The following is a 24,480-nucleotide window of genomic DNA, read 5'->3' as shown; positions in this document are numbered from 1 at the left end:
CTGTAGACCTTTCCTTTGCAATTTACAAGTCACCAGTGACCATAGAATCTCATATGCTTTCTTCTGACACAAGATGGCAAAGTAAGGCGCACCATACCATCCTTAAGGCTTACTCCTGACTCTGAGCTCAGGGATCACTCCTGGCAGTGCATGAAGGACCATATACTGGGGATTGAAAAGTGCCTTAACCACTATACCATCTCTATGACTTTAAGGTGTTTCTTTATTCTGTCAACAAACTCCATTGGTTGAGGGATCCTGACTTTTACCATTTTACTTCTTCTGCGCTGCTGTGGGGGCACAGCTGGATTGCAGTCTGTTGTGAGCACTACAAGTAATTTATTATTTATCATTGAGGTAAAGAAGTTTTGATGTACTTAAGAGCCCATTTAGCACCACCCTCTCTGATGTATTCTGTTCTGTCTTCCAGAGTGAGAAAAGAAGGGAGTTTGAAGATAAGTCAAATAATCTATATTTTTTTCAGTAGTTAACAAGAACTGTTAAGGAAAGGAAGGAAATGAGTATCTCCAAAGTCAAGATTATAGTTTTAATAATAAGAGGATCAGTGACAGTAATGTATCTCCTTTAAAGGTTCTTAGGTATTAGGTTCTGTTCTGAGTGCTTTACAGATGTGTATATATTATAATCTTTCATTTAATCCTTAAAATAACTTTTGAGGTGAAGGGACAACTTTTTAATTTTGCAAATGAGGGAAATGAAGCACTTTAACTTATGAGCCTAAGACTTTAGATGTTGTAAAAGGCTGGACCTAGATTATAACCTGGCAGCCTGGCCTTTGTTTGGGGTTTTAACCAGAGTGTAGTAGACGAAGAAAATTATGACTGGGGACACCTTGGGATGGGGTGGTGTGCTGATAATTTTATAAAAAATGAAAAATAGGGCCTTCATGAAAGGCTGCAGTTAGTTGCTCCTTTAGTGTTCATAGATCTAATATTATTTTTCACACAATATGCATTACATATCTGTGCGTATGAATCTGTCCAAGAATTCATACCATATTTGAGAAGTGACAGTGTATATATATGACTAAATGATAATATCTTTCCCATTCTTGCTGTTTGATGTGTAAGAAACCATGGTTGGGAAGTATTCATTTCCCTTTAGAGAAAGAACATATTTGTGTTTGGAAGCTATGGAAACTTCCTCACCTTAGCATGCCCTTACTTTTCTGGGAGATTCATGTTTTTTTGCCAGTTTTTTGCAGAATTACTGTACTTGTTGATTGAGTCCTCTTTTTTTAAATTTTTTTGGTCAAAGGCCTTAAAAGTTGATATAACTCTGAAGTAGAAATTAAAGCCTTGTGTATATGCAAGGTAAGTTCATGTAGAATTATACTTAACAATAAAGTATCTTTGGAACATGTCCCTAAGATACTCTTTATATGTCCAAAGGGAAAACCAATGGACGGACACCTAAGGAATGTGTTAGACCAGACCAAACTTTATGATAAGTTCTAGACTTTGTCGAATTTATGTTAGAATGTCTTAAAATAAACCTGACTACACATCAATGCTGGTAGAACCAACAAAAATGCTGTACATGGAACAACCAAAATGTTAAATAAAAGTTAGTTTTCTAAGAGTTTCCTCCCCCAATATTTAATGCATTCAAAATTAGAACTAACAGAAGCTAGCCTTTTCCTTCCTGCCAATTTTAGAAAATAAGCCAGGCTAGAACTTTATAGAACATTATCATTTTCCTCTGGGATTTAAAAGCAAAAAGCAAACTCAGGGAGATAGAAATTTATGAAATAGATGAAAGTTTAGTGACCTGAAGCACAGTTAGATTTTTTTTTTCCCCTGAGAATTGTTGATAGCATGAATGGCCAACACAAGCAGTTGTGAATAGTTTTTTTTTAATTTCTTTTTTATATTCATGTTGTGTTTGCTTCATTCTGCCTTTTTACTGAAGCAATCCCATCTCTGTGATATCCCACTCACTCTTCAGCACCCCTAGAGAGCAATCTCGACTCCTTCAACCTAACACTGAGGGAAGATGAGTTTATTCACCTAGTGAGCTAGCTCCTGAGAAACTTGGAGGAAGAGAATTTTGCTGGTTGTTGTGTAACCTTTACCTGAGGTTGACAGCTTGCCTGTCTTTAGGTCTAGCTGCCTTTTAAGAGTAGAAACATTTGTTGCATAAAGTTTATGTATTTGTACAATTATGTGTGTGCACACAGATAAATGCATAATATGCATATTAAATTTTTTCCTTCTTTATTGCTTAGACAGAGCACTTATAAAATGAGAATGGTGCTGTTTGAAGCCACTGTGAAGAAAGAATTTCACATTAGAAATTCTGGCCCAGTTGGGAATTTGGGTTATTGATGGTAAATATAGATTGTTCGTATTAATTGTCAGGGAAGTTGCTCCTAAGAGTTGCAATATCACAAATAATCGAAAAGCTGATGTTTCAACTTGCGCTGATGTAAATTAATCACAGGTGTGGAATCCTGAGGCTTGTGATGAAAAGACTGCTAACACAATCAAATTCAGACATGTTTTATTATGTAGAATTAATCTGTAAAAAATGAACCCTGGTGCAAAACGATGTGTTCTAATTAATAGTCACCCATATTAAGAGGCTGTAATTCCATTCGTAGACAGAATGTTTAAAGACATTTGAGGAGATTAAAAGTATAGAAAACGTCTCTGTGTTGTGGTTACTCATATAAAATTAGTTGAGTAAGGAATCCAGAGAGTTAAGTGTCAGAGATAATGGAGTCTTGGTAATAGCACATGCTTCTTGGATCAGACCCATGTCTATCCTTCTGCTTCACCTCACACCACCTCCCTCAAGCACCTTTTGAACCAAAAAAGAGGATTATCACAGGAAGGTTTCCCTTGACTTCAGATTGATTGCTCCTAGCCAGGACTCTTGGCATCCATGCTTCCTGCCTTTGTTGCTTCTGCTTCATTTTTGCCAGGTATTTGATAATGTTCTTTCTTTTAGTCTGTTGTATTTTAATTATCTGCCATTTGCCTTCAGACTAAGCCTGGTAGTGATTTGCAGATTCCCGGTTTCCTCACCTGATAGGGAAGTGATGTATGTCTTTCTGTTTAATAGATGGAGGCTGGGACTCTAGGAGTACTATGCTCAAGTTTTCAAGTGCCTGGGAAGGAACAGTCCTAGTTACATTTCATTTCCCAAATGGGATGATTCCAAAGTTTTAGGTCTTTCCAGAGATGAGTTAGGAGGAGTTGAAGACAGACAGTAAAACACTTGCCTTACATGAGGCTAACTTAGTTTGATCCCTAACCCTGTATATTGGCTCCCTTAGCACCTCTGGGGTAAACCATGAGCACAGCCAGGTATTGCCCCTCAATTTCCATCCTAAAGAGTTGGGAGATAAAAGCATATCTGTGTAACTAGTAGACCCAGCATAAGATGCACTCATGGTCTAAACTGTACAGAAGAAGTTGCGCTTTCTAATACTAATTTGTAAAATAAATTTTATTGAGTTTGTTCCTACATTAAGATTTCCCCATCCATGGTGTATAACAGTGTTAATAAATCTATCAGGTACACAAAGGTTATCACTATTTAATGGAACAACATTTTCATCACCCAACAAGAATTGTCAGTATGGAAGAGCAGTTGCAAAGCTAAGCCCACTGAAATCCAAGTCAAGATTGGCTCCAGTTATTCTGTGAACTGATTGAGGGGAGGAACTGCTGAGCTCCTGGGCCAAGCCTGCAGTGGGAACCCGCTGTTCTTGCTTTGTTACAGAATCCTCCAGAATAGGACATGATGAACCACTTTTGTTTTCTAAATGCAAACTTAATTCTGATAAACTCAGAAATCTCACATTCGCCTGCCCTTTTGGATTACAAAAACAACTTTATATAAAGCTTCCTCCCCACTCCCCAATACATCTTTATTAATGACCTTGCTGTTTCTATAATTTATCTACTACCCCCTTCATTTGAGCAGGAGCATCGCCTGCATCCTAAGACTTCTAGGTCATCTTTGTTGCAGGTTTGCTTGAGCACACTAAATGAATCAATATAGTCATGATTTGAAATGACTCATGCATTAAGCAGTTTCATGTGTAAACTTAAAATGATCCCTGCCAGCAAGTGCTAATAACAGGCACGTTTATTCCTTGCTATCCCCCCACACCTCTTTTCTTAAAATTTTTTAATTTCAACTTTGACTGTTGCATCATTCTGTTACCTATTGATGATTTAATAAATTAGATTGAATTATATTAGATAGCAATTGATGTGTTTGTTTTCTTCCCACTGTGTGGTGTATAAAGGTTGGGGCTGGCAGAAGAGCTGGTGGGGTGGCGAAGAACCATTAAGGATGCAGATCTGTCAGAGGGAAATTGCAGCTCATCTTTTTTCCACTCCCGTTCCCGCCACCTTGGCAGAAGACCTCTGAAAGTCTGCCAGGCAGGGGCCCTGTGCTTGGGAATTGTCTGCGGACCTGTTCTAAGTGACCATCTTGGGAATAATTTTCTGGGGGAAAAAAAAACAGCATTTTTTCTTGTAAGAGGAGGCATCTCACTTCTTTTTCCCTCGTCATCTAATGGGGTCTGTATGGTATTTGAGTGAAGATGGTGTTTGGAAGTGTTGGAATAAGGAAATACTTCCTTGTTTTTATCTGTAGTCAGTAAGAAGCTGTGGTTTAGTGTATACATTAGTTCACACGTTATTTATTTGTGTGAATAAGAAATGCTTTAGTATTATTTTAGTTTCTGTATTTTAGAGTTGGATAAGTTCCTTTTTGTTTGTTTCTTTTTTTTTTTTTTGCTTTGAATTTAAAGACAACAATAAACAAGAATTCTGGTAGGCCTGCCTTTTCTTTCATTAATATAATGATTTCTCTTATAATTTTGATTGTTCCTATTTCCCTTACAGGGTTCCTCTTACCCTTTAAGCCCATTATCAGTGTTTATGCATTCATCTGCCAACATGTTAGGAACCTATTGTTTAGAGCTCTGATTTCACTAAGCAAGAGAGTGAAAAAAATTGGGATCTACCTTCTGTGTCCATAAAGTTTTAGAGCAGCAGGCATTGGATGGATCAGTGAACTTCTGGGCATAGAGGAGGTTTCCTTCCTTCAGGAGGTTCTGCAGCATTGGAACCTGCTGGATGAAGAAAGGCATTTCAGGTAGACCAAAGCAGAGGCAAGAAGTGCAAGAGATCATTGTGTCCTCTGGGAACTATCAGGTGTAATTAGGGATAAGTTATCTATGGGGAATGGCTAGATGAGGTTGCAGACATCTTGGGCCAGATCAGGGAAATCAGGAATCTACTCTCATCATCAGGAGAGCCATTGATGGTTGTGCAGAGGTGAGGTGGCTCAGTGGCCACAGACTGCAACATTGGCAGAAGATTAAAGATAAGAAAAGAGACAGATCTTGGGAGTCCAGTTGTTGGGAGAATGAGGTGTGGGACAAAGGCAGTGGTGGGGTTTGTGCCATGAACTCATGTTTCTGGCTTGGGGATCAAGATTCAAATGCAATTCCACTGCCCTTAGAGAACTCAAGCAAAATGAGATTTGGAGTGGCAGGGGAAAGTGGGTATGTTGACTCTAGTTTTGTTCCCCTGCATAACATGTCATGGGAATCTGTGCCCATTCTCATACCCCTTCAGAGACTGTTCTTGATAACTCCTTATACCCGCTGCCCCCACATTATTTTTTTCCTGCTTTTGGGGGGCATATTTTGTGGGGAGAAAGTACTTAGGAGCTACTCCTGGCCTTACCAAGGGATCATTCCAGAGGTGATCAGGGGACAATGTGGTTTGAACTAGGGTTGGGCGTATGCAGGGCAAGCACATAATCCCTGTAGTAGCTCTCTGACCTACTTTTATTTATTTATTTTTAAGTGAGGGGGTTGGGTGCTATTTCAGTACAGGAGTGATTGGACAACTGTCTTCAGTTCAAGTGTTATCCTTTTTCTATTGGCATGAGTTTTGAGGAATCCTGTTAACAGTAGTTAAATGACTAGGTAGAATCTTTGAAGTGGGGGAAATTTGAAGTCATTAGGTTACTGAGGGACTTGGACCATGACCCTCGTTCATAGAGAGAAAAACTGCGTGTTAGTGAGTGTCAGTGATCTTCCAGGGTTCCATTGCTGTGGTGTGGGGGGTGTTTCTAGCCTGTGAGTTCACATTCTCTCCATTTGCATTTCCTGCAGTAATCTTATCAAGATAATAGTTTGGAGAAGAGTCAAGTTGTTCAGTCAGGGATAAACCCAAAGTTACTGGAATTCTGACTTTAACCTTATTTTCAGATTAATCTCACCGTTCATCAGTCATTGTTGTTGATTATCTGGTATAGAAGGAAAGCTACCCTAAATATGATCTAAAAGACAGTAAGATTCCATTTCTTTTTAAGAGACTTGCAGGTTACCATATTTCACTTCATTATTGTCACCAACACAATCATTGCACCCTAATTTTTAAAAAAATTATTTATTATTATTAGTTTTGGTTTTTGGGCCACACCTGGCTTTGCTTAGGGCTTATTCTTGGCTCTGCTCAGGGATCTCTCCCAGCAGGCTCTGGGGTGCTGGGGATCCAATCGGATTGGCTGTATACGAAACAAATATCTTATCTGTTGTACTATCTCTCCAGCCCCTGCACTATTTTCTTAAAGTAATTCCAGTACAATTTATATGCATATAAATTGAATATATAGCTTCACATAATGGTTGCCCTTTACATATGGTTGAACTATTTTTTTTTTTTGCAGAAAGAATGAAAGTATAAAACCCATGACAAGTATGTAGTAAAATACATAGTTTTTCAGATAACTTAATACAGGACTGGCAATTACCTTTTATAAAATGCACTGCTTGACTGACATAATTATGGATGTGTGGTATACACACATATACCCCATACACTATGACAGCAACAAGGAAATAAACACATCTAAAACATTCATTTTTCCTTTACATGTCATTGTACTGGGTCTTTTTGTTTGTTACTGTATTCTCTGCAGAGACAAGAGGCTTCCTACCTAGCCTTGAAAAGGCCTATATGCCTGTAGGCAAATAATAAATGAAACTGAACAATTTGAAAAAGAATGTTGCATGCCTCTTATTCAGTTTGTTCTTGTTGAATCATAATTATGTTGCGTATTATAGAGACGATTATATTTTGCTTGATAACTGACAGATATTTACAGAGAACATTGGCAGAAAATCATTTAAAAGTATCAGTTCTGTTTCTTTATTTTGATACCCTCCCTTTTTTGGTTGCCACTTCCTTCAATGTTTCTGAAAATTTCAGAAGATAATGCTTTGGAAAAGCTTAACCTTGTTAGCGAATAAATGAGCACTTTCACACTGCTTTGGGTTCAAGTCTTGGTAGAAAGTGTTTATGTGTTGATAAAGAAGTATTCATTACCAAGTTTATGAAGTGGAAATGTGAATGCTTTCAGTTTGTAATTTTAAGCTCCATTCATTATGCAAATATTTAAATAATTCGGGCATGATTCTAGAGCAGACATTGAAGGTGACAGTAAGGTGTTGGGTATACAGAACTGCTTTCAAGAGGTTCCCCATTGAAGCTCTGCTAATTATCTGTCTCAGAGGGTAAACAGACACAGAAACCCCAGAGACAAGCTAAGGAAAAACAAAATGCCAGACACCCCATTAGAAAACTAGAAAATCTAGTTCTAGCCCAGGTGGGTGGCATCCCTGTGAACTCTTGTAAAAGTGCTTTGAGATCATCAGCTGATGAAAGCCTCCATAGTATTATGTGTGAGAGTAATCATCAAGGATTACCACATTGCTGTGAGAGGACAGAGAAAACATGGATGTCTCGTGGTAATGGAGAGAGTACTGATGTGCCACAGGAATGGAGCTACATATATGAAGGCTGGACTGGACAGCCCGAGAAAGCCGAGTTCATTACCAGCAAGGCTGGACTCTGTTCAAAAGAGGGGGCTGGGATGGAAGAAAGGACAATTCTGCCACCCTCTACTCGAGATATTTTCATTCCTTATAGAGAACCTTTTTGAGAATTAGATACAGGCCAAAAGATCTACTTGTGGGGCTGGAGCAATAGCACAGTGGATAGGGCATTTGCCTTGCACATGGCCAACCTGGGTTCAATTCCCAGCATCCCATATGGTCCCCCGAGCACCACAAGGAGTAATTCCTGAGTGCAGAGCCAGGAATAACCCCTGTGCATCACTGGGTGTGACCCAAAAAGTAAACAAACAAACAAACAAAACTACTTGTATTCAAATTCGTATCTCATTGAGGAGCTGATTTGACAGATCTATTAACTGGGTGTTGACTAACTGGACTTGAAAAAGCTAATACCTCTGGTATGAAGTGTATATAGAAAATTAAGAGAGGGATAACATAATATTCATTGATTTCTTTGTACTTATCTATGTTGAAGTATAATTGACGCATAGTTTTAAATCGTATGATATAATGACTCAATTGAATATATTGTGATTATCACAGTAAGTCTAACATCTTAGCATCTTTCACATTTGCAACATATTGATTATGGTAAGTTATATATGCTTGGCTTATTTATAACTTAAATATTTATTTATATTTTGGTTTTGGGGCCACACCCAACTGCTCCAGGTTTGCTCCTCGCTCCATGCTTAGGGAATACTCCTGGTGGGGCTGATCAGCAATATGGGATGCCAGGAATAGATTCTGGGTTAGCTGCATGCAAAGCAGGTATCCTATCCATAGTACTATTGCTCTGGCTCCTTAAATACTAATTTAAACATTTATAATTTAAATATTTGTAGCTTATTGTAACTTGCTTTTTAACTTACAGCTCGTATCAATCGATCCCTTTCACCAATTTTGTTCATTCTTCAAACTTCTTCTGTTTGTTATTTATCAATTTTTTTTGCCTCTATCATTTTAGCTTAGTTAGTGGACTTGTTTTATAGAATCCAGATAGTGAAATCGTAGAAGATTTGTCTCTTTCTCTGTCTTATTTCACTTAGCATAAGACTCAAGGTTAACCTATATTGCCAAAAAAGTTAAGGGTTTGTGTGCGCGCGCGCGCGCGCGCGCGCATGTGTGTGTGTGTGTGTGTGTAGGGAACTGAGTGTAACGTGTATATATATTTCTTAGCATTTTTGGCAGTCGCAGACCACACATATGATGATGCTTGTACCCATAAGCAATGATGCCTGTGCCCAGTATACTATCTTATAATATAGGTGTGGAGTGGGTCGCATCCCTGTGAATTTTTGTGTAATTACACTTCTTGCATACAACAGAATTATTCAGGAGAGCAGTTCTGAGTGTATCCCATGGCTAAACAATACAGTACTGTACATATATATGCGTAAATATATATTAAATATACTGCAGTACATTTATACGTACCACATATACATTCACATATCAGTTCATCAGTGGGCAGTTGTGTTGTTTCTATAACAATTTATTGTAAAAAAATGCTGAAATGAACAGAGGAGTGCATATATTTTTTCAAACAAATGTTTCCATTTTCTTTGATTAGATTTCTTTATCAAGCTACAATCTGTAAGACTTGCTGAAAGGCCTGCTATGCAATCTGTAATATCAGTTGACCAGAAATGCTGCATCTGTTTCCTTTCCAAACTGGTTAACAAATGATACCATTGGGCCTTGCTTAGGAAGAGAAGTCAGGAAAGAGAAGGAGAGGGCTGGACTGGAGAAGGAAGAGAGAGAGAATGAGTTACTCAGGTTACCTAGGAGTGAGGTGTGGGTGTGCTTCTTCATCTCTGTCTGTCTGTCTATTGCAGAATTTTCTCTTCCCTAGAGTCACACCTTCTATCTAGTGAGGAATTGACTAAGGGGTTTTCTATTTTAGTCTGTAGCTTTCCCATCTGGTGTCTGGATTTCTTCTAAGCTGCCAACAGTGAGGAAATGAGTATGGACTATTAGTCTTTCATGTTCTCTCCTTTTAGGATTCCCTGTAGAACCTTTGATAATATTTATTTAAAACTTGCTAATTTTATGAGTCAAAGCGGTCAAGTTTCAGTAATTTTATATGATTCAACGTAAAAATGCAACCCTTATTATTCTGTCTTCATCACTGTCTCCTCTTCTGACAGCTGTTCCTTAAATATTGAGTTTATAATAAGAGCTGTTTATTAGCACCTACTGTATGTTGTGTATGTCACACATGGCAACCCTGCAAAGAAATTTCAATGTTCATTTTGCCTGTGGGAGATTGCTCGGACAGTTGGCTGAGGTCACATGTCTGGTGATTGGCAGGCTGGGATTCAACCCAAGACTCTATTCTGGCTCAAGCCTGGAAACTCTCCTGGTGCTACTACGGTCTTTGTTCCCTTGGATTTGATCCTTGTTCTTTATATTTCTGGCACAAATAAAGAAGTCTTTGGCAGATAAAAACTCCAAATGGGATTTTGGTGGGTCACCAGACCACTTCAGATGAGAGCATTTGAGATTCTAAATTGTAAGTAGATTATCTTCAGAAATGTAGTGTGGGACTTAATTATGCTCAGTCCAGTCATAGTGTACACTGAAAGTTTCTCCTCTTAGACAAATTACAATGTAAATTCTGGAAGAGGAAGGTGCTTTGATGTTTGGGCTTTACATCTGTTGGCTGCAGCAGAAGCATTAAATCTTCATCCTTTCTGTTCTTAGACTGTTCTCTGTGAGAAGAGGTAGGCCTTCATCTTTTCTTTCAAACACCCTGGAGTCTGTTTTTCTTCCTACATGGAAAAATTGTTCCAATTCCCCCTTCTCCATTCATTAGCCTTCCGCTGAGAGTGATCACTCATTATTAAACACATGTGGCAAGAATCTGGTATCCATGATTCTTGGGAAAACTTTTATTTTTTCTAAATTCTGGATGAAATCAGGTAAATGGGAAAATGTATTGCAATTTTCCTGTGAGAAGTAAAACAATACAAAGATATTGGCAGATACAGGAATCTACTAATATCAAGTTGAAAGCAAGGAAGGAAAAGTTTATCCAAGTTGGTTGAAGACTGTTGGCCATTTCCTAGAGTCAGGCCAGACTTGGAACCTGCAGAACAAAATTGGTCATGATTGCTTGTTGCTGTTGCTATGTTATGAATGTGTGTTCGTGGCCCTGCCTTCTGCTACTCATGAGTCATTCTTGCAAATAAAATAAATATAAGTTTATATGCATAACATGTTGTATACAAATCCTGTGAGTGGGATTCTAAGATAAAAGTTTCTGAAGCAAAATAAGCTTTTGAGGTGGTAAATTTCACTGAGGCTTTGTAATGCTGTTACCTTCCTTATTGATTGGTCTACAGGTTTTTTGCAGAAGTCAACACACTTTTTTTCATAAGGGCCAAATAGTAAATATTTTAGACTTTGCAGGCCATATGGACTTGGCCACAGCTATCAGCTCTGCTGTTTTAGTGTGAAAGCAGCCATAGACGATATGTAAAATGAACAAGTGGGGCTGTGTTCCAGTAAAACTTTTATTTACTAAAACAGGCTGGAGTTGGCCCATTACTGGCATACTACCCAATAATGTTGCTGGTATTTTCCAGCATTTGAATATTTGGTATAGGTTAAAATTCTTTGTAAATGCTATCAAGTTTATTTCTTATTTTATGCTTTTTTATACATCCATACGAGGAGAGCATGTTTGAAAGTTTTTAAGGATAGCTTATAATTTGGGGAAATTCTGGAAAAATTCCTGGTAATTTCCGCTTCTCACACCCCAGATCCCAAATATTCAAAAGTGCTGGGCAATTGGAAATAGCTGGAGAAGGGAGTCTACGCTAATCCCATGTTCCCGATTCAACTGGGGTTTGCCTTTTCTCAACTTAATGTGGTTTGTTCTGTTCTTTGGCTCCATGGTATCCCTGAATGTCAGTATACCCTAGCACTGGAGACGTTACCACTTTCCTCTGAGAGACTGAGACTCTTTAGGACTGTTTGATACCCTCATTCCCTTTCTCCAGAATTACTTACAGAGCTTACCTATCTTTTCCACATATTCAAGCATCTGAAGGAAATTATTCTTGAAGAGCTTCACCATTTATGCTTGGTTGAAACAATACTTTTTTAAAGACAGAACACGAGAACATTTATAGTATTAGGCAGATGATTTGTGTTACTGTCAGGATTTGGGGCACTTTATGCTACTGCTACCACGATGTTTTGGCATTTCAATTATTTAAAGAGGTAGAAGTCAGGAAAGTGAACTATGAATATCTACTCTGAGCCTTTAGTTTCAATGCTTACAAATAGTCAAGAAGCAGTTTAATTTACTGGGCGTTGAGGACCCAGATTTTTGGAATCCACAAAACTTGATTGATTCGTGATTTTGCCACTTCTTAAGGAAATGACCACCCTTATGTTTATTATTATATTTTTAATCTTTGAAATGGAAATAATAATGCCTTCCAAATATTTTGCTATTAGGATTAAATAGATAAATATAAGTACATGGTTAGCACAGTTCTAGAACAAAGGGTTTGCTAAATGATAGCTGGCATCATTAGTCACTCTCAGAGGTGGGAGGTTATTTACCTCATTTCATGGGCTAGGCAGCTGAAACCCGAGGGTAAAATGATTTGTGTAAGATTGTATTCAGTAGTTTGCAAAACTGGATTTGAAGATTTTCAAATTCATGTTTTTGTTACCATGAGCTACTTCTTTAAGTAGTCTGAGTTAACAGTAATTTAGAATAATACACCATGGTTATTTGGGTTTGTGGCTGGATAGCTAGACAGGGGAGATATGAAATGGTGTCTTGAAAGAGCAAAGATATTCTGTACTTGGAAATGACAGTGTCAAGAAGCCAGTGAGACAGTGGGGAAATCTTGCGCTGACCCTTTTTTTCCACTGCTTGGCTGCTGTGTTGACTGCTAAGTGCTTGTTTGATTTTTTTTTAATCCCCTTTTATGCTTCTTGTTACTCGGGTCCCATCTTATTACAATAACTCTTAAGAAAGTATGCAAGCTCCTTAAAATTGAATTTAAGGAAAGTGTATTATTATGTTAGACTGATAGTAAGGGGGGCAGATTTTTTTTTTTAAAATGTGTTACTGTCAGGGTTTGGCACGCTTACTGATTCACATGGTATGATTGGCTGCCAATAATTAAACCTCCATAGCTGAACAAAAGAGTTGACTAAGATTTTAGAAAAAGTTCAAGGCAGGTTTTGTGATAAGTTGCTAGGACTTGCTATAGCAGTACTTATTTTATGGTACCCATTTTAATGGGTTCATTTTTTTAATTATTGTATTTTTAATCTATGCTTGGGGGTTCTGAACACTGCCTTTTAAAATATGCCAAGCTTACTTATTGGCCTGATGGGCATTTGTGGGGAGACAGGCTCTGACTAGAGTATTTGGGGAGTTTAGAATTGGCATGCATGTTAGTTTCCATTTCACTGGCCTGCTCTTCCTTGCAGTGAACTTCAGTTCTGACCTCAATCAATCTGTGTATTACTTGATAGCCTGCTGAATCTCATATAAATAATAAAATTATATTTGATTTGGAGACTTGATTTTTATCCAATACCTTTAGATAGTGTGCTAGATATGAGAAAAGAAAGGGTGAGGCATTCTTGTACAGGGCTTACTTTGTGCTCAGGAGTCATTTGTGCTAGGGCTCAGTGCACCATATGGGATGCTTGAGATCAAACTAAGGTTATGGTCAAAGTATCTGCATCCATGGCAAGTGCTTTCCCTCTTGTACTATGTCCAATAATGTGTGGTTCTTGTCTAGTTTTCAGTTCATTTTGAGATCAGTCCAGGTCTAAGCAATGTCAGGTTGAAAAATTAAAAAAAATTATGTTGAAAGAATTAGGATAAACAGTGAATAAACAGTTCTGGAAAGACTAAGAATAATTAGAGAGAGTTGAACAGTGGCAGGAGTACTTGGACAGGGTTTTCAAGGAATTCCCTGCAGAGATGGTGATAGGGCTGGGAAGTTGGAAAGGAAGTAAAAGCACCTTTGTAAGTTAAAAAAGAAAGTCAGTCTTTGATTTTAAAGAGAGAATCAGAAATGTATGTATTTCCAAAAGAAAGTGTATTTTCTTGCTAATCTGAATTTTCTTGCTAATCTAAATACCCTTACCCGCAAACAGTAGATGTAATTTACAGGCACTGTTGCTTCTGGGCAGGGTGGCTTAGCATTACCCCTCCTAAAATGTTGTTATTCTTTGGCAGAGGAAAAAGCAACTTGAGTGTGAATCTGCCAAATTTCTCTGGCCCTAGCATTTGGAAAATACCAGGATTTCAACAGTTTGTTCTGAAACTCCAGTCTTGTAGATGCTGCTTAGCTGATGAGTTTGTTTTTATGGATGCCCACATTGAGAATAGATTTTTATACCCTTTAACTTTATTAAATGATGGCTGAAAATGTCAGATTTGTGGTTGACCTTTATGTGTGTGTGTGTGATTTTTGTGTGTGTATTTTGTGTGCCTTTTCCATTTCTAAGCTTGCTTTTCAAATTCTGAGTTTCAGTTTAGCTGAAGCTAGAGAAGTTTTGATGTTATTTGCCAAACATACCCCTTGGATTTCAAGGTTGATAAGATTTTCCTTCCAAATAATTATTTAGGAATGCTGAGGTTGTTTTTGACTTCCATTTATTTACATCAATGTTTTCTTGGTGAAATGTTCTTTGAGGTTAAAAACAAAAGGTGCTATTTTGCAAAAGGAATACATTCTTCTGTGTTTTGTGTGCTACTTAACTGTTTCAGTGGGAAAGTTTGGTTTTAATAAAAATTTCCTCTTCCTTTGGCAAATGTTGATGTTTTGAAAATCTTCCTAAAGGAAAAGGGAGCTCTGGGTGGTTTTGTTTTTTTGTTAGTTTTCTGGAGCCCCTTCCCTTCCTGCAGCATGGACCTCCCCGCTATTGTATTCCGAGCCTTTGAACTCAATCTCACTAGGACTGGCAATGGTGGGTGAAAATGGACCCAAACCAGATTATTTCTGGGTGGATAAACAAGAAATTGGTTACTTTGGGACCTATGCTATCTCCAGGAGTGGCCTGGTGTTCAGAGAGAGAATTTTATACTTCACGACCTGTTTGAATTTAGCTTTTTTTTTTTTTTTTTGGAGTAACACATAAAAATTGCTACGTGCAATGTCATTATCTTTTGTTTGTTTAAGAATGGGCTAGATTCTAAAGAACTTGAATTTGAAGTTTACCAACCACAGATCTAAAAGGCCAGTTTAGACCTATGACCTCAACATATAGCCTATCAGTATTTTTCCCACCCTTCCCTTCCTTGCATCTGTTGTAAGTGGGTTTTATTTTTGGGGTCCCAATGGAAAGAATTGTCCAGTGTTCACTTCCTGTAGCCAGCATATTCGCACTGCAGCTTTTTTTTTTTTTTTTTTGCTTAGCTGGTTTTATTTCTTTTTTCCCTTGCAGCCTCATCCACTTGTGAGCATTTCTCTAGTGAGAGCTGTTGGAGAACACGCTGTTTGAAGGAGAAGCACACTGCCTGAAGGACTTCGGGAAGCTATGCCCAGGAGCCAGCTCTAAGGTAGCTGAGTCAGCTTTTACCCAGGAACTCTCAGAGAGCCGCCTTGCCAGAACCCTCAGTAGAGCCAGTTCTACAAATCTCTAATGTGTTGTGGTAGAGATCAGATCTGCTTGGTAACTTGAGGCTGCAGTGATGATTCTGTTGGTTTACCTGAATTCAATATAAGAAAGTTAGGACCCAGCCTAATAGTTCTTACATTGCCTTGAAGGTAGGTTTTTTCCCCCATTTTGTTCTGTTGTTGTCCCCCCGCCCCCCCACCTTGGGGAAGAGGGGATGGGACTTGTGTGGAGGAAGTATGAGCTGCAGTTGTATAACCAAGGTGTTCAAATATTACCTATATTGCCTACATATAAAAAGTTTCTGTTACCCTTTTTCATTGTATAGAGCCACTGTATTTCCTGTTTCCCCCTAAGTAGACTTTAGAGCAGCATTAGGTTCACAGCTAAAATTGAGCACAAATTACAGAAAGTTGTACACATAAGGAGTCCTCTTTCACTATTACAATCCCCAGCAGTGTGGTGCATTTATTATAGTGAATGGACTTACCTAGACCCATGGCAGATCTACATAGACCTATCTAAACCTATAGCCAGTTCTGTAGTTGACTGCAGATTCACTCTAGGTGTTGTGTATTCTGTGGGTTGGAACCAGTATGTATCATTAAGGTAGCACACAGAAATGTTTCAATGACCTTACTGATACTTTCTGTTCCATTGGTTTATCTTACGCAACAGTGTTCAACACCTCTACTTCCTTGCACGCCTACTCCCCCAACTTGTCAACCACTAGTCTTCTTACTGTCTCCAGACTCAGGCCTTTCCTTGAGCTACATATTCATAATATGTTCCCTGTGATTAAATTTGAAATCATTGTATGGAAGTCTCTGGCTATAGAATGAAAAGCTGTTAGGGTTGTGTTAAGCTATTGGGATAACGCAAATACTTGCTTTAGAATAGTCTGGACAACGTTTCTGTGTGGGGAGGTCTGGATTGCTGAATGATGTAGGCATGTCTTTTCTGGGTTTAGTGCATGACTCAGATAGACCCTCGGACTTTCCTGTAGAGACAGGGGCAAGTCACTCCATTAACACCTGCCGGGATTGGTCTATGCAGTCTTGTTAGGATTAGTACTTTGGGAGGAAGGTCATTAGTAGCTGCTCAGTGCTTTCCTTTTTAAAGGAAAGTAATTTATTGACTTATTTATTTACTTTTAATTTGTTTAACTTTTCTCCTGGAGCGAGAGAGATAGTCCAGGTTTAACATGCTTTCTTTGAATGCATTGACCTCAGTTTAATCCCCAGCCCAACATGACCTCTCACCTCACCCAGGATTGTTAGGTATGGCTTGGAAAGTTCCCTGAGCACCACTGGTGGCTCTGGTGGTGCTCAGCACCACAGGGCCTGAGTAGTACCACATCTTTGGGCTCTACCCTAAAACTCTATTAACTCAGAATCACTGGGAGGAGGCCCTGGGTTCCCCTGAGCACTGCTTGGGAGTCAACCTCAAAGAAAGGACTTTCCCTCCTCTCTCTCCTTTGGTTAATAATTAGAAACATAAACCTTTACATATATACACAAAATATGTCTCTAGGTTACGTTTCAACATTGCTGGAACATGGTAGCACATTTTGTTTCACAAACTTGTTTTTCCTTCTATTATATTTCTTTTAAACAGGATTTTTCTTATTCAGCAGAATCTTAGAGTAATAAGTGCATAATGTTCTTTACTATTTGGATGTCACATAATAATAATCATTCCTCAAATGAGGTGTATGTAATTTGAAAAAGGCTGGGTTTGGGGACCCTGAGAACTCCATTAAGGAAAAACAAAGCTGTGACTTTTGACCATGGACTTCTGATCAATAAGGAGGTGAATTTATTTTCTAAGGCAGCTGATACAGAACTCTGGGCTGTTGCTGAAAATGTTCGTTAAGTCAGTTTTTTAGATTTTTTTTCCCCCACAGGCCGGAAAGAAACTTCTTTCGTTAATACATTAGCATAGCTGTTAGTTCTGGCCTCCATCCTTGGAGTATTTTGAGATACTTTCATTCCTGTTTATAGTGGCAAAATGTTGAATTAGTTTAAAGAGGAAGTAGTGAATAACTGAGATGGAATTAAAGGACCGATTGTGATTTGTACATATATTTGTTTGAGAGTGCAAGGTAGCAGCAGAAGATGATGCTTTTAGTTAATCGCTAACTTTGTGGTTCTTAGTTATGAAACAGGCTTAAAATGGTTTAGTAATTTCTTAGCGTGGTTATAAAAAATATCCAGGGAAGTTTTCATATATCTGGGTTTGAGAATGATTCTTTGTGTCTTTGTTACTTTATAAAAATTCTCTTTCAAAAAGGCATATAATTGATGTGCGCAAGATGAAAATGATACCCCCAAAAGTATGGAGTTCGGGGCTGGAGTGATAGCACAGTGGGTAGGGCGTTTGCCTTGCACACAGCCAACCCAGGTTCGATTCCCAACATCCCATATGGTCCCCTGAGCACTGCCAGGAGTAATTCCTGAGTGCAGAGCCAGGAGTAACCCCTGTGCACTGTGTATTGCTGGGTGTGACCCAAAAAGTGAAAAAAAAAAGTATGGAGTTAAAAGCAAGTCCCCTCCTTTTTCTGTTGTCCTAGTACCCGATAACTCTCCCTAAAGGTCATCACTGTGAACAGTATGTGGGTCTTTTTGGAGACTTCAGGACATGTGTGGTGTACCAGCATACAACCAAGATGAGTGCACTTGTTTTTACACAAATGATAACAAGATATACTACCTTGTACCTTTTAGTCATGGATTTGTTTTTGTTTTGGGGCTATACCCAGCTATGCTCAGGGCTTACTCCTGGTTCTTATTCCTTACTCTTAACTTCTGGCAAGTGCCTTGCCTGATGTTCTGTTTCTCCAGCCCGTTTTATTCATTGAAATGATATTTTTTAAGTTCTTCTGTATTAACCTGTGTTCCTTCCAAGTGGATGCCTTATTTCAGTGTAAATTATTTTACCAGTGCTGTATTGATGGCCAAATAGGTAGTTTTCTAGTTTTATCATGAGTGAAGCAGTAAGGAATAGCCTCCTATATATTATTTAACAGGTTCGGGTGTATGTGTGGGATCCATTTGTAGTGATGCAGTTGCTGGGTTAAACATTATGTACATTCTGATTCGGGTATACATATATCACCAAGTTGCTCTGTTCAAGTTGTAGGTCTCGGCAGCTGAGGAGAAGATCATTACTTTCTCATGTACCTGCCAATCACAGATTGCCAAACTGATAGGATTTCTTTTTTCCTTTGCCAAATGAAGAGGTGAAAAATGACAGTTTGATGTGACTTAAGTTTTCATTTTTCTAATTTTGATTGACATGGAACATCTTTTCATAAGTATAAAGGGCATTTATATTTCCCGTTCTTCAGTGTTTTTATCTTTTGCCTATTTTCCTATATATTGATTTTTTTAAAAAAATGTGGTAGTAGGAATTAAACTCAGGGCATCTTATGGGCAAGGCATGCACTTTACTTCTAAGCCACATTCCTACCATTGGTGTACTTATTGTTAAATTACCATTTCATAAGGAACTATTAATGCATCAACAAATTAAGTTCAACAAATTTAGTTCCTTCCTTTTTCCTTGTGATATAGGATATCCAGGATACCCGTCCCCCCCCCCCCCCACCTTTTATCACATGTATAAAAAGTGATTAGTTTTCTGGGAAGTTATTTAATTTCTATTTAATGAGTAGTTATTTAATAGGTTTACCCATGTGTTCATTTAATAAATATTTATCGATTGTCTCTTTTGTGTTAGACCTCTTCTGTGCAGCAGGCTGTAAGAGAAATAAAAAATACAGAAGGCGGTAGTTAGTGATAGCACAGGTGCCTGGGATGTATGTGAAACCCTGGTTTGATCCTAAACACTGTTAGCCTGAGCACCACTGGGTATAGCCCTGTAGTCTTTGAGTACCAGGGCCACGAGATGTGGCCCCTGGCACCAAAGAGCCCGAGGAGCGTCATATTCTTGTGCCCTTGCAGTAATCTGGCTGTCTGGTTACTTGAGTATCCCTGAGGGTGGCTCCCAGAGTCGCAGAGCCATCTTTAGGAGGCCAAAAGAAAGAAAGAATAAAACGGATTCTCATTCTTACTCCATAGAGGTTTTATTTGAGTGCTAGAGATAGTTAATAAAAGATGTATACATAGATTTATAGAGGTAAATGTCTAATCAAGCTATATGAGGCATCAGTATTTTTCATTGATTACAAGACCTTTTCATACTTTTAAAAACCTATCTCATGACTGCTTGTAGTATCCTGTGATTCTTTTTGTTTGTTTAAATCTTTGATCCATCTAGAATGTTAAGCATGAATTTAACTTGATTTTTTCTAGATGCTCTACTGATCACAATAAAATTGGATTGCTGTGAACAAGTGACCAAAATATGCCATGGTTTTAAAAAAAAATGACCTTAATTTTTTTCTCCCACTCACTTAACAAGCCCAGAGTGGGAACATCAGGTAAGCAAAATCGCCTTGTCAGTGATTCAGCTGCTCTAGGTTACACCCGGTGGTGCCCAAGGCTTACTTTTTGCTCAGCACTCAGGCATCATTTATGGCAGACTCGAGGACCTCATGGGGTGTTGGAGATTGAATCTGCCTTTGTTCTGTAGCCCCAACAGTTACCTCAGTGGTTATCTGCATGGTCCTAACTGAGTTGCTGTCATATCTGGTCTTCTCACTGCTGAGGGCAAAGGATGGATCCACATGATCAGAAGCTGCACATATGCACACATCCCTTTTGTTCTGTTGGTGGGAAGTCACCTGGACATAACTAGCTGCAATGGGAGGCTGGGGAGGGCAAGTGACTCCCTGCTCTTTAGCACACACTCAGGAAGTGAAGCGGTTGTAGGGGGAATGAGCAGTCTCTGCCACGTTGCCTAGCCATTCCTACTTTACGAAAGAGTTCCAGATATTCTTCGATTATTTGTTTTTGTTTCTTGTTTTTTTTTGTTTACCCCCTGGGTGTTGTGGGGGAGGCTACCCCCAGTGGTGCCCAGGGCTTACTTTTTGCTCTGCACTCACTTGTGGCAGACTCAAGGACCTCATGAGGTGTTAGAGATTGAATCTGAGTCAGCTGTATGTGCAAGGCAGGCACCTTACCCACTATAAACTAAAGTATTATAACTTTAGCTTTTCTTTTGGTTCTTTCAAACTATAAATCCCCATATCTTTTTTGGTCTATTTCTGGGATCTCCACATAGCTTCATTGGTCTCTCTACCTATGTGTTAGTAACAGGATCACATTATCCATTTTTTGGGTAGCTGTTGGGATATATATGTGTATATATATATACACACACACACAAACATATCATTGTCACTGTCCTTCCGTTGTTCATCGATATGCTTGAGCGGGCCCAGTAACATCTCCATTGTGATAATTGTTACTCTGTTTGGCATATCGAATACATCACGGGTAGCTTGCCAGGTTTTGCCGTGCGGGCGAGGTACTCTCGGTAGCTTGCCCGGCTCTCCAAGGGGGGTGGAGGAATTGAACTCAGTTCGGCCATGTCGGCCATGTGCAAGGCAAACACCTTACCTGCTGTGCTATTGCTCCACACATACATATATAATATAAAATATATTGTAACCTACATTACATACTTCATATATATAATATACATTATATCTGTAGATGTGGACATATATGTTTTTGCAAACATACATGATAAGCAATGTAACTTCCTCTATGTATTTTAGTCTGTGACATTTATTTTTTTTTGGGGGGTCATACCCAGTGATGCTAAGGGGCTACTCCTGGCTCTGCACTCAGGAATTACTCCTGGAGGTGCTTAGAAGACCATATGGGATGCCAGGGATTGAACTTGGGTTGGCCACATGCAAGGCAAACAACCTATCTGCTATACTATCACTCCAGCCCCTTGGTGCCTTTTTTTTTTTTAACATTGAATGTTTGCCTTTTCTTTTTTACCTTCTTACTGTAAAGGACAGATATAAGTGCATATGCAATGCATACAGAGTTTGATTAATTATTCTAAGGTAAATTTTTGGTGATCAAAAATTCACCTTATTTCACTAATAAAAAAATAAATAAAAAAAATTTCACTTAATCACTTAAGTGAAAAAAAAATTACCTTAGAAAAATATCAGGAGTCAGATAACCTGTACCTTTCTAGAGCCCCTTGTCATGGCCTCCCTATTCCTCCTTGTCCCCGCAGACTTTCCTGACTCAGATAGTAATTACCTGGTCACATTCTTTATGGTTTTATTACCCATGTTTATATTTCTTGTTTAATTTTACACACTTAAAAAGAAGTCTTTGAGTCTCTTAAACATCAGTTTCTTTCTCCGGGCCTTTGTCTTCTTTCCCATTTATTCATCGAAAAAACCTGGCCATTCAACCCTGATATTTCCCACTGTCTGGATTTTGCCAATTGCATTCTAGTGGCTCCTTTTCTATAGTGGAAAGTGACATATTACCTCCTGAACTTAAGAGATGCCTCTTGCTCCCGGTTGCTCATTGCTTCTAACTTTGTTTCTAAACAGCATTGCTTTGACCTTTTTATTATTTATTTATTAACTTATTTAAATAGCATCCTCGGGTAGTGTCAAAAAATAATAATCTGGGGTCAGGTCAGGGAGTTGGTTCAAAGGGCTGGAGTACAAGCTTTGCATGCAAGTTCTGGCCCCAGCACCACATGGTTCCCTGTGGGAGAGACCCCCAGACCCCAGGTGCCTTGTTCAAGGCAGCTTTCAGGTAGGGCTGGCTATGGTCTAAAAACAAAGGCAAAAGTTGTAAAAAAAAAATCTGCAAGAGAGAAGTATGAGTTTGCTTCACTCCTACCAAAATTGTCATAATTTCAACACAATAAATTTATTTTCTAAAATACAATAGTTAATGAAATTGTTTCTTTTTTGTTTTGGGGCCATATCTGTCAGTGCTCAGGGCTTGTTTCTGGTTCTGTGCTCAGGAATCACTCCTGGTAAGGCTTAGGGGACCATTGGAGTGCTGGAAATCGAATCCTGTTGGACACATGAGGGCAAGCACCCTACCCACTGTAATATTGCTCTGATCCAGTAATGAACTTTTTTATGTACATACTTAAAATTCAATATATTTTACCTGCAATTTAGGTACCTTAAATTTTTGGTAATTTATGGTCCATCCAAAACAAATCAGGGCTTGCTTCTGGTGGTGCTTGAGGATGGAGTCCAGGCATCCAGCGTGCTGAGCATGTACTCTGCCTTTTGAGTTATCTCTCCAGCCAAACTTTAGCTATTTTCAAGAAGTTAAAAAAACATTCTTAAAAGGTTGTTTTATGTGTTAAGTGTTTGGGGGAGTGGGGAGAGAATAACAGTTTTCCTTGCCGCTTAAAATAAAATTTAAGACTGAAACCATTCAACATAAAATTCAGAAAGTGTATGGGGTGTGGAAGGGCCTCCTGGACTTCAGATGTCAGTGGCCTGATGAGTTATGATTATAGATTTTTTCATTATTAATTAATCTTACTTGTAACACTTTATACTCCAGTCAGTTTGGAGATCTTTTTTTGCCAACACCGTATTTCTCTGGAATGTGAGGTATGACCTTTTTGGGGGCCTGACATATCTTTGGGGTGCAGGAAGGAACCTGGCACCATTTGCCCTAATTTCTCAGGTACTAGGTATGTTCCGCATAAAACTGCAGCGGGAGCATCGTTGTGTGTCTGCAGAGACAGTGCCCGTGGGTCCCACATACACCACTGGCACCCTTTGATTCTTAGTTGATTTCGTTTCCACTTCTGTGATTCCAGCCAGAGCTGGAATCCTGGTTCCAGAGGCAGACATGGTCTCTGGGGGTAGATGCTTGTCTTTACCATCTTATCAGCTCCCTCAAGGAGAGCAATAGATCCTTCCAGGCAAATGCCCTGCTCCTTAGGGCAAGCAGGTATTGCAGGAGAATTTGTAGCCTCTCGAGTTTTCAGAGCTATTTCCCTGATATCTATTTTTGCCTTGAGATCGTGTCCACATTGTGGTCTTCTTTTGAATTCTTAGGACTGTCTTTTTGACTCAGACATACAGTCATAGATTCTTTTTTTTTTTAAAATTTTTATTAGTGAAACACCATGAAGTACAGTTGTAGACTTACAAATTTTTGTGCTTGGGTTTCAGTTATACAATGATTGAGTACCCATCTCTCCACCAGTGCCCATTCTCTACCACCAATTAACCCAATATCCCTCCCACCCCTCGCCCTCCATCCCCTCCATCCCACCCCGCCTCTGTGGCAGGGCATTCCCTTTTGTTCTTTCTCTCCTTTTGGGTGCTGTGGTTTGCAAAAGAGGCATTGAGTAGCAATCATGTTTGGTCTATAGCCTACTTTCAGCATCCATCTCCCATCCTGGGAGGATCCTCCCAACCCCCTTTATTTGGTGCTCCCTTCTCTATCTGAGCTGCCATTTCCCCTAGCATGCGTGTCTGGCCTCTAAGCCATGGAGTAAACCTCCTGGTACTTATCTCGACCATTCTTGGGAGTTAGTCTCCTATTTTATAGTCATAGATTCTTATAGATACTTTCCTGCCCTATTGTTTCCCTCTTAATATTGTTGGAGCAACTGGGGATTGGGCACACGCTTGCTTGCAATTCTTGTACTTTTGGTCACTGGGTATTGCATACTAGGTTGTGGTGATTGCACACTTGATCTTGATGCCTGACAATGTCTGGGCCCAGGGTTAGACTTCTTTAGTTGTGGTGCCTGTGTACTTGCTTGCTGTGTATCATACCCTCTAGTAGTGTCCTTCATCATTACCTTGCTCACACAGAGCTGCAGTATATAGCTGGAAATCTGGAAGTTGCGTGTGGCACTGGGGATCACAGACAGCAGAACTGCCAGGCACAAACAGCAGAGCTGCCAGGATCGACTTAGTGTATATGGAATTACCAGGAAATGTATTCATGGCCTCATGCTTGCAAAGCAAGTATTTCAGCTGCTGTGCCATCTTTGGGGCCCTGTCTATATGCTTCTAATTTCTG

At 39.1% G+C, this 24,480-nt stretch overlaps 1 protein-coding gene across 3 annotated transcripts in view; it reads left to right on the top strand.

Annotated features, from left to right (window-relative positions):
* Window positions 1–24,480, top strand: part of ACVR1 (activin A receptor type 1) — a 141,075-nt gene that overhangs the window by 44,214 nt on the left and 72,381 nt on the right. Inside the window, exon 2 of one of the 3 annotated variants that reach the window (XM_056110142.1) lies at window positions 15,350–15,464. The exons of 1 other annotated variant lie outside the window; for it this stretch is intronic. The gene's annotated coding sequence lies outside the window, so the exon portion shown is untranslated. Of the gene's footprint in view, window positions 1–15,349; window positions 15,465–15,592; window positions 15,673–24,480 lie in introns of those variants that run through there. One more of the 3 variants, XM_056110143.1, reaches the window with a different exon arrangement.

The sequence above is a fragment of the Sorex fumeus genome, unplaced genomic scaffold, assembly GCF_029834395.1.
Source record: "Sorex fumeus unplaced genomic scaffold, SorFum_2.1 ptg000009l, whole genome shotgun sequence".
Lineage (NCBI taxonomy): Eukaryota > Metazoa > Chordata > Mammalia > Eulipotyphla > Soricidae > Sorex > Sorex fumeus.
Note: the sequence above shows the minus strand (reverse complement) of the source record. Positions and strands in the feature narration are given on the sequence as shown.